Genomic DNA, 10,769 nt, shown 5'->3' with positions numbered 1-10,769 from the left:
ACAATCGGGTACATATACGGGTACGGTACGGGTACATTTGGTATTTTGTACCTGTTTGGATTATATAAGGGTTTAATTGAGATTTTTCATATTTAATATATAAAATAAATTCTCCAACCATGTTATTATTGAACAACTACCAAACGTTTCTTCAAAATTAAATAATATAACATCCAAGACACGAACCAACAAACAAATAAGTTAAAGTCAGCGACCGAGTTAGGATTCTTCAATACTATCTTATCATTAAATTGATGGCCAATTCGGTACATGTACTAATTTGGTACCCGTCACATACATGTGCAAATACCGATGCCCGGACTAATTCAGGTTGTTTGTTACTTGTACCGGTACCGGTTTCAAGATCGCCGAAAATTTGGAAATAAAAAAACAAAGTGGTACAAAAACGGGTATTGTACCAAAATACCCGTACTCGTACTCGTACCATACCGAAAAATTTGGTACGAGTATTGGTACGTGTTTTTATTGATTTTTGGTACGAGTACAAATGGGTACAAGTACGGGTACGGATACGGGTACTATCCCAAGCTCATCCCTAAAACTTACCCATCTTAACATACAACGATTTCGTTAATTATAAAAATTATAAATATAATATATACGTATATTATAAATTAGGCTTGTATAAATATATAATAATGGTAAAAACTACTATAATGTAAATAAATTACTATATATAAAATGAATTACTTATGTATAAAAATAAAAATATATATTTAATTAGTTAATAATATTCAACCCAACCATGGGATTTAAATGTAAAGCTCGAAAACGAGTCGAATTTTAGCTCATTGAAATTGTACATAAAATGTGGAATTAATCGAACTCAACTTGTTTACCCTCACGATAGCAATTCTAAGAGCATACACATTCAATCCATCAAAATATGTTAGTGGAATTTTTATAATGTATGAAGTGGTTTATGGTGTTATGAGTGCAGGAGAGAGAAATGCAATGATGTCTGTATATTTGAAAGCTTACTGTGTATCTCATCTAATTTTTTATATGTTTTGAAAGTAGTTATGAGTGAAGGAAAGAGAAATGACAACGATAAAGGTACAAAAAAATATTAGTTTAAATATTGTAAATTTCATAATTACTTAATTGTAATTTTAGATTTAGAGATAGATGATAAGATCTGAATGCTCTAAGAGCATTCACAGCTCGTCTCTCATCCCAATCTCTATAATTACACTACATTTTTCTTTCATGTTTAATTAAATAATATTTTGTATACCTTAAACATTACAGTTTTCTCTCTCCTCTACTCACAACCAATCTAACAAATATTAAAAAATACATAGGGACAAACTTTGTTTCCTCAAATTTACAAAAAAAATCACTACATTTCTCTCTTAACCCTATAATTTGCACTCACAACCATTCAAAACTCCACTCTATAATTTATCAATTCCCCTCACATAATTATAAAGGATGGATTAGGAATGCTCTAAGTTGGTAAAAGGAAGAAAAGTAATTATGAAATTTACAAAACTACAAGTAAAATATTCTATATCAATGGACTCAATTTTGGTTCAAGTTATATTCTTAGTTAAATCTAAAAAAACGGATTTATAACATAACAAAAAAAATTAATAAGAATTTAATGTATAATACATCTTATAATAAGATTTTTTTTACGAGCAACGAATCCATCAAAAATAGGTTACTGACTAAATTCACTACATCGGGATATACTCACCATCCGATCTAGGAAAACCCACACTTAATACCAACGTCCGTGAACACTCGTCCTAAGGCATGACAGTGCGATGGAATAAAACTCGTTCAGTTCAAAGATCCAACTAGTGAATGTCACACACTTGTCTAGTCTTCCATTATCAACCCTAGTGCCGCTGAAACTAAATATTTAGACAAAAATCGAACCTAGATCACATAAAACACCAAGAATCTTCCTTACCAATTCACGTCTTAAGACTTTTAAGTGTGGTAGCAATCTCAACTCACGCTCATTTAGAGTTATTTTAAGTGTGGTAATAACATATTTAAAAAATATTAGAAAATAAAAGTAAAAGAGAGTAAAATGGAAGATCATTTATATTTATATACCAACTAATTAATGCTATTTAATAATTCCTAATCTTCTACTAATCCTTTTACATACCTACTAATCAATGTTATTTAATACATAATATATTTACAAATCACCTCTTATGGTAACTTTTTAAAATACCATGGGTGTATGAAATTAAAAACAGGTATAATTACAAGGACACAATATAAATAACAAAATTTATTTCCAAACCTTTCAACATTCCACTCACATAAACTTTCTTTATTCGTCCTCTGAAATCGCGTGAAACAGCAAGCCGCCTTCTCTGTTCTTATTCTTATTATATTATTCTTCTCTTCTGTTCAAACCCCATAATAATATAAGTAACCCCCTTTTTGTATCTATATCATATGATCATATCCATCTTCTGAATAACTTCAAATCCTCTGGTTTAGGATCAATTATTACAAGTTTCACAGGCCACTTGATTGCCAAAATGACGTGGATTTACTCACAATTCAGCGGGCCATCAGGGTTCTCTGCAAATTCAAGAGCTGAAGATGTTACCAATGGAATCGATGGAAGTGGGCTTACTGCAATTGTTACTGGTAATATTACTCTTACTCTGTTTTCTAAATTCATGTTATTAGATTGGTTTATGACTTTATTCATGTAGATGTTCGTAATTTGGGTATGAGTTTTAATCAATTTCTGCGATTTGTTATTTTAGTTTGTGTTTTTACTTCGTGCAATTACGCCAAATTTTTGTAAATTGTAGTTTATAGGAATGTGATGCTAGCATTTGAAAAGTCAAACTAGTCGTATGTTTTCGTTGACTTTGAATTCTTTGTAAAACTGAGTAAATAATAGTGGGCTACTGGCCAAATACTAGATACTAGATTATACTAGTATAATCTGAATACACCCAACTTGACTAATCATATAGTTTTTGTGTAATCATATTGGTCCCATGTATAGTTTTATTAAATTATTATGTTTAGTTTTTAATGAATGAGTCATTTGTAAAGTCGAACTAGTCACATGTTTTCTTTGACTTTTGATTTCTTTTGTAAAATAATATATAAATATAATATTGGTGAAATTCTAAATGACACGGTAGTTTTAGACTTTTAGTTACCCAAATTGCCCCGTTGTATAATTTGAGTATAAACAAATCGACCTGTTTGATGATTTTAGTCAGGGCCGGCTTCGAAAAGACGAAATCTTTTTGGGTCAAAGTCGTCATTTTTTTTAAGCCTTAAGTAAAAGAAACTTTTTTTTTGTTTAAACAAATTAATTTTAAGTAAGCTTACTTATTACTTAGTTATGATTTGAGTTGTGTAAAAAACTTGTGTATAAAAATAAACATAAAAATGTCTCAACTAAGACTAGAACCCACAACCTCTTGGTTAGATGGCATACCTCTTTACCACTAGACCAAGCTAGTGGTTATGAAATTATGTAGAAACATTGATTATACATAATTTTTTTTTATAAAAATACACAAAAAAAAACTCCAAATTTTTTTTTCGGGCCTCGTGGGGTGTCGGGCTCGTGGCCGTCGACTACCCGGCTACACCCCTAGGCCGGCCCTGATTTTAGTGGACCTAAATTGACCCATTTATTTTTTTTAAGACCCGAATGAACGCGCAAGCAAATCTTTCTATTAGTGCATCTTACAATATACATTTGATTTTTAGGGGCTAATAGTGGTATTGGGTTAGAAACGGCCAGTGTACTTGCGTTGCGTGGGGTCCATGTAATAATGGCAGTCAGAGATCTCCAAGTTGGTCAAAAAGTCAAAGCAGGTGTTATTGCGAAAATCCCGAATGCGAAAATTGATGTGATGGAGTTAGATTTGAGCTCACAAGCATCCGTTTGACGGTTCGCGGCTGATTACATTTCAAAGGACCTTCCTTTAAACATCCTAATGTAAAGAAAATTTTTTTATTAATTACTTAAAATGATTTATATATTAAAATATATGTTTGACTAATTTTGTTGACTTTTTGACGTGTAAAGTCTCAATGCAGAGATTATGTCTCCTCCATTTACTCTTTCACGAGACGGCATTGAATTGCAATTTGCAACTAATCATATTGGTATGTTAATGTTTAGTGTTTATTAAACGCAAAACAACATGATTTTTGATTTGTTTTAAAAAAAAAACATGTTTTGTTTGGTTCAGGCCATTTTCTTTTGACAAACTTGTTGTTGGATACCATGAAGAAGACTTCAGATAAATGCCAAAAGGAGGGAAGGATAGTTATTGTGTCGAGCTTCATAAGATGTCATACCCTGAAGGAATTAGGTTTGACAAGATTAATGATGAAAAGAGGTACATTGTTTTATTAGTATTTGCATTTAAAACTAGAGGTGTCAAAATGGGGACGGGTTTGGTTGGGTTGAAAATATGGGTCAATACTTATATATATTGTTTAAAATACGTGACTTGGTCGGATAGTTTATAAGAACAAAATATTAAAGCATACTAAGATTTTATTATTATGACTAAGAGAACCGTAGCATCAAAAGTATTTAGCTAACAACTAATTCCTAGGGTGAATCCAATGGACAATGGTGTAACACTTTTCGTTTTTATTAATCTTTTCTGTTTTTTTACTGAAACCGAAAAAGAGAGTTCTCTTCTTTAACTTTTAAAATATATTGTTTTATATAACTTCGAATACATTGTTTCAATCTTTGCGTTGTATCTAATAAATGTATTATATACGGCTTAGTTTGTGAAAACATATATAAAAAATATTAGATTTAAATAAACACATTGAAAACTATATGTAAAACCTTATATATTGAAAAATATAAAAGAAAACAAGTTAACATTTTAAACGAATAAAACTTTTTTCAAAAATGTGCCACAAGAATTGGATGCAGTAAGGCAGTTAGCAGTTAAAGTGGTGTGTCTAGTAGGACCTTTGTGTTTAGTTGGACCCTAAGGCTATGCGTAGTGGAGGGGCTACAAATTGGGGCGTTTTGCGCCGTGTGGCGCCCAGTCAGCAAGGGGTGATAATTTGTTTTTGGAGTGTAATGGTGTAGGGGCTACATTAGTTATATAATAATATATATATATGTATGTATATATATATATATAACACATTAGAATATAATAATAAAAAAAAAGAAAGGAAGCAGGCGATAAACTGTTGTCGCCCCGCCCCTTATCGCCCCTCTTTTCGCCCAGGGGAGCGGTGTTATCGCCCAATATCACCTCTTTTTGTTGCCCACTACGTATGGCCTAATTTCTTGTACTACGAAAACATTTTTTACATATTTGGTTCTTCAGTTCTTGTGAAATGCTTTTTATAACTTTTGTGTTGTCTTAATTTTAGCTATAGCACATTCTCTGCTTACGGGCAGTCAAAGCTTGCTAATGCATTGCATGCTAAGGAGCTATCAAGGCGCCTGCAGGTGATTATCTCTACTAATTTAAATAAAAAAAAGATGATAATATTTCATGATTATTAAGGGTAACCATTGAATTTATTATTTACTTATAATATTTGTGTAATCAGGTTGAACGTGCGAATGTGACAGTGAATTCACTACACCCGGGAGTAATAAAAACCAACCTTCTGCGTAACCAAGGAACTGTGGCCTCGTTTTTTAGCCGGTTGGCTTTTAGTTTCTTGAAGAATGTTCCTCAAGGGGCTGCAACTTCATGCTATGTGGCATTGCATCCACAAGTGAAGGGTGTTAGTGGTGAGTATTTTGCTGATAGTAACATATCAAAAGCGGGCAAGTTTGTTGATGATCCTGAAATGGCAAAGAAGTTGTGGAATTTCAGTTTGGAGTTGACTCGATCGGAGTGATCAGGTTGTTATGATTGTTTTGTTGGGTGGTTTATGGTCTTTAAATGTTTGTTTGTTGGTATTTTTTGTGGATACTGTTTTGAGAACGTTATAAGGTTTATATTGGATGAAAGACGGAAGTTGAATTTTGTGGTATATTTAAATGTGTTACTATTGAGGAAATCATACCATATATCATGTGGATGGGTCAAGTAAGCTTTGTAACTCATCATAAGAGGTTTGAGTTGAAATAAGTCATTTATTTTATTTTGCTTTTAAAGAGTCTTTGTTAGGTTCGGGAAATTTCCAAACGAATAATTTCAACGAAATCTTTCAATTTCTTATTTTACTATGTTCAACTCTATGTATTCCTCTATCCGTAGAGTACATTGAATGTACAGAAATGGCTATAACAGAGTTTCTCTTATTCAAATTAACAGCTACTATAGAAGGAATGTTTTTATGCGGTGCTAACAATTTAATAACTATCTTTGTAGATTCAGAACGTTTTTCAAATAAAGAATTATAGGTAATGAATCCATTAATTATGATTTTAGTAGACAACATTGTTGCAATAGTAATTGAAGTCTTTATAAAGTGATTTATTTGTTTTTGCAAGAAAAATAGATTGTGGCTAACTTATGTGGGAAAATCATGATTTTTTTTTAATTTTTACCAACCCTTTACTCAAATAATGATTCGAGTATTTAACAAAACTTATAAAGCATAGAGAGTGATCATTACAACTGATTATATTCAAGTATAACTCAATTAAATAATTGTATTTGTATAACTCAATTGAAAGATTTTAAGTAGACATGTATCATATATCGTCGTTTTAGCTTAAAAAATGTCATTTTGCGGAGTTTTAACATTAAATTTGAAAATGGCACAGCCAGGATCTTTCACCCTAGGTTGACTATTTGACCATTTTTTATATGTTGTGAAAGAATGTAAGCGGCCATTTTAGTAGTTTTCTTTGTTTATGCACAAGTAAATATTTACCAAATGAACAAAAGTTTTATTTAACAAGAAAACAAATGAAACCATCTACAAAAGAGTGATTTACAAACAAGAAAAATGAAAACCCCTTTGGGGGAGGATAATTTACAACATAACAGAAAAATTCACATACAAATGAATAACAATAAACCATAATTGACATAAGGAATAAAAATCAAAGAAATAAGAAGAATTTAAGATCTGCTCTTGAAGGGAATGGCTCTAATGACAATTTGATGATACAAAGCGGCAAGTGCGGCTCCAATAAACGGACCCACCCAGAAGATCCACTGCAAGTATAAATGTGAAAAATTAGATCATAATTAACAGTTTGCGCCTATAAGTAGTAAATGAATGCTTGACTTCAAAAGTCAAATTGAAATCTTACATGGTCATTCCAAGTATGGTCCTTGTTATAGATGATTGCAGCTCCAAGACTTCTTGCAGGGTTAATGCCAGTTCCAGTAATGGGGATGGTGGCCAAATGTACCAAGAAAACCGCAAACCCGATTGGGAGAGGAGCCAAAATCTACAATAAAGATCAAAGTCAACACAAAGTTTTAACCTTTTTTTAAAACGGTCCGTTTTGATCTGAAACCGTTTTGGCTAAAAACCTGTTTTGATCCGTTGCTTGGCCCGACCCTTGTTAAAAGATTATCAGGGAAATAATAGGCTCTAAATCTCTAATCTATAATTGACCTCTTCAAAAACAGCCCGTTTTACCCGAATCCATTATGTAGTTAGAACTCGTTTTGACCCTCAACCCGACCCGGGCCTTTTTTATTAGACGATTAGGCCAAGAGTATACTCTAATCTACAATCAAACTCAAAGTTTGACCTTTTCTAAAACGGCCCAATTTGACCCGTTACCCAAACCAACCCGCCCTCGTTAACAGATGATCAAGGCAATAATATGCATACCGGGACATGGGAGTCTCTGGCATTTCTCTTGGCATCAGTGGCAGAAAAGACGGTGTAAACAAGCACAAAAGTGCCAACAATCTCGGCACCAAGGCCATCACCCTTGGTGTAACCGTGGGCTACAACATTGGCTCCCCCACCCAAGGCGGTGAACTGATGCTTGCCCTGGAAGCCCTTGACCACACCAGCACCACAGATGGCTCCAAGGCACTGCATCACCATGTAGAACACTGCCTTGTCAACGACAGTTTTCTTGCTAAAAACAGACCAAAGGTCACGGCTGGATTTATATGTCCTCCTGTTTTACACCAAATTGGAATATATTCAATGTTAATGAAGAGAAATCTATGTAAAGTTTGGAACTTAAGCTCAAAAGAATAAGTGTGTTTGCTGGAAGAGCAAATCTTGATTATTTGGTTGAACTGAAAAGCCTGAATGCAACCCATATACTTCCTCATGCGAAAAACATCAACCTTAACGTGGACATACCTAAATCGTATAACCCCACCCCTTCTTAATTATTTATTTAAACAATTCGAACGGGTTAAGTGGGTTGACCTTATATGTTTCTTTTATACTGATTTAAACAAGTTTGAGTTTTGTTAATTATACATGCTAACCATGTCAAGCCGAACACTATCATGGAATTAAACAAGTTAAATTGGGCAGCCCCGAGTCTAGATGTTTATTTTACGGGTTAAACATGACAACCTAAAACCTCTAAATATTGACACCGCTCGTTTTTACCTTAAAATTATGATATTTTTGTCAAAAATGGAACTTTTTGTTGTAATCTGAACATGGTTTGTAAAAAAAGAGACCAACAACTTGTGCATATAAATAGATTAAGGATCTACACCGTTACAGTAGGTTATAAGAAAAGTGCACTAGCATGAAAAAACCAAATTAGTAAAAAAAAACTAAACTATTATTTTGCCATAAAGTTAAAAATAAGCTAGATTTTCATTTTTAATACACAAGAAAATAAAACTGCAAATATCAGGGATTTTGGACTTTTTGCCATGAAGTTTACAAGAAGGAACCATGATCAAGATTAAAGTTTTTAATGACAATACACAAGAGGACATAAGGTCACTGGTCAAACCTGGTCAACAATCTCTAAACCCTAAAACAACATACATTATATGCAATTTCAAAATTTCAACAAGAAAAAACAATACACATGAGGACATAAGGTCAAACTTAGTAAACAATCCCAAAAACACAACAAAGATTATATTTTTAACAAAACCATACCTGAAATACCAGCAGTACAGTAGACAAGAGCAAAGATCATACCACCAAAAGCCCAAGCAATCCCTTGAATCCCAACAGTCCCACATTTAGTAGGAGACTTGACCACACCCATGACAGTCAACACAGAGATATAAAGAAACAAGAAAGTTGCAATGAACTCAGCAATCCCAGCCCTGTAGAAAGACCATGAGCTCAACTCTCCTGGCTCAAACAGAGGAGCTGGTGGTGGCTCCTTGTAATCTTTATCTGTTTGAGCTGATGTCCCAATTGGCTGCCTTTCTGAATACTTGTTGGCTCCAACCTTCACATCTTCTTCCTTACCCTCCATTGTTGTTGTTTTCTCTCTCAAGATTTAAGTTGTGAGTGGTGGTTTTGTGAGGACAGAGTACAGGGGGTTTTATAGTTGAGAAGTTATCAGTTTGAATTAACAATTTTTTTTTATTTAGTGATTAATTAATCATTGGGGAGTTTAATAATGATGATAAGAATAATGACTTGTGTAAGGTTGGTTTGTTCTGGAAAGAACAGAACGCGTGTGTTGTGTTATTAACTTATTATCAGGTACAGTGTGTCTGGAATTTAAGCCAGCCTTCTTTTGGGCTTAAGTATTGATTAAGTATTATAATCATAATTCATGGTATTAATATTGATTTATCTGTAAAGGCTTCAACTTTATAAAAAAAAAATGAAAAATTGCTGGTTTTCTGAATTTTAGATTTAAAAAGAGACAACTTCATCACAACTCAATAAATTAGTAGGTGTCATGAGGTCACAGGTTTTGATCAACCAAGTTTTTTTTTTAAATCTGGTCACCCGGGTATATTTACGGGCAAAATGTCATCGTCTATGATCGTAGACAACAGTGGTAACCCGCTCCGTCATCAATTCCAAGGAAACCCACCGCCTGAAAGGCCTCCATGATAAAGCCCTTGACTTGCGCATGACATTTTGTCCACTAACGTGACTCGAACCCACACCTTACCATAAAATAAGTCATGGGACTACCATTGGACCAATAACCAATTTGATTTGTTATATTATTAAGGGATTGAGAGTTAGGGGGTGTTTGTTTTTTCTTCAAACATCTTCAAGGGAGCTAATGTCTGCAGGCGCGCAGACATTACCCTTGAAGACTGTTTGTTTTTTTTCTTAAAACAGATCTGAAGTTATCTTCTTTCATCTTAAAAGAAAAGCAAGGAAATCTTGCTTAAAACATCTTCACAAAAAAACCCTACTCTTCTCCCTTTGCAGCCACCCTCTCATCCACTGCTCCTACCACCGTCCGCCAACACCACCACCCACCGTACGCCGCCACCACCACCCCCGTACCCCGCCGCCACCGTCCACCACCATCCACCGCCACCACCACCGTCCACCACCCACCATCCATCACCACCACCGTCCACCACCCACCATCCATCACCACCACCGTCCGCCACCACCACCACCATCCATCACCGCCACCACCACCATCCATCACCGCCACCACCACCGTCCACCACCCACCATCCATCACCACCACCGTCCACCACCCACCATCCATCACCACCACCGTCCGCCACCACCACCACCATCCATCACCACCACCGTCCACCACCCACCATCCATCACCACCACCATCCATTACCACCACCACCATCCATCACCGCCACCACCACCATCCATCACCCACCACCACCACCATCCATCACCACCACCGTCCACCACCAACCAAAACCATCCATCACCACCACCCATTGTCCACC

At 34.7% G+C, this 10,769-nt stretch overlaps 2 pseudogenes across 2 annotated transcripts; one reads left to right on the top strand and one right to left on the bottom strand.

The window, feature by feature from the left end:
• Window positions 1-2,452: 2,452 nt before the first annotated feature.
• LOC143619314 (short-chain dehydrogenase TIC 32, chloroplastic-like) lies at window positions 2,453-6,000 on the top strand (annotated as a pseudogene). Its single transcript, XR_013151166.1, has 6 exons — window positions 2,453-2,643; window positions 3,736-3,967; window positions 4,058-4,137; window positions 4,224-4,373; window positions 5,386-5,464; window positions 5,569-6,000. The product of XR_013151166.1 is annotated as a short-chain dehydrogenase TIC 32, chloroplastic-like (transcript).
• Window positions 6,001-6,977: 977 nt separating this feature from the next.
• Window positions 6,978-9,424, bottom strand: LOC143619313 (aquaporin PIP1-3-like; annotated as a pseudogene). Its single transcript, XR_013151165.1, has 4 exons — window positions 9,025-9,424; window positions 7,768-8,065; window positions 7,235-7,375; window positions 6,978-7,136 (listed from the first exon to the last, which is right to left on the bottom strand). The product of XR_013151165.1 is annotated as an aquaporin PIP1-3-like (transcript).
• Window positions 9,425-10,769: the final 1,345 nt, after the last annotated feature.

The sequence above is a fragment of the Bidens hawaiensis genome, unplaced genomic scaffold (assembly GCF_021521415.1).
Source record: "Bidens hawaiensis isolate Kalapana, Puna unplaced genomic scaffold, B.hawaiensis_p1.1 tig00002423_1, whole genome shotgun sequence".
Classification (NCBI taxonomy): Eukaryota; Viridiplantae; Streptophyta; class Magnoliopsida; order Asterales; family Asteraceae; genus Bidens; species Bidens hawaiensis.
The sequence above is the reverse complement of the archived record's forward strand: the minus strand, read 5'-3'. Positions and strand labels throughout refer to the sequence as shown.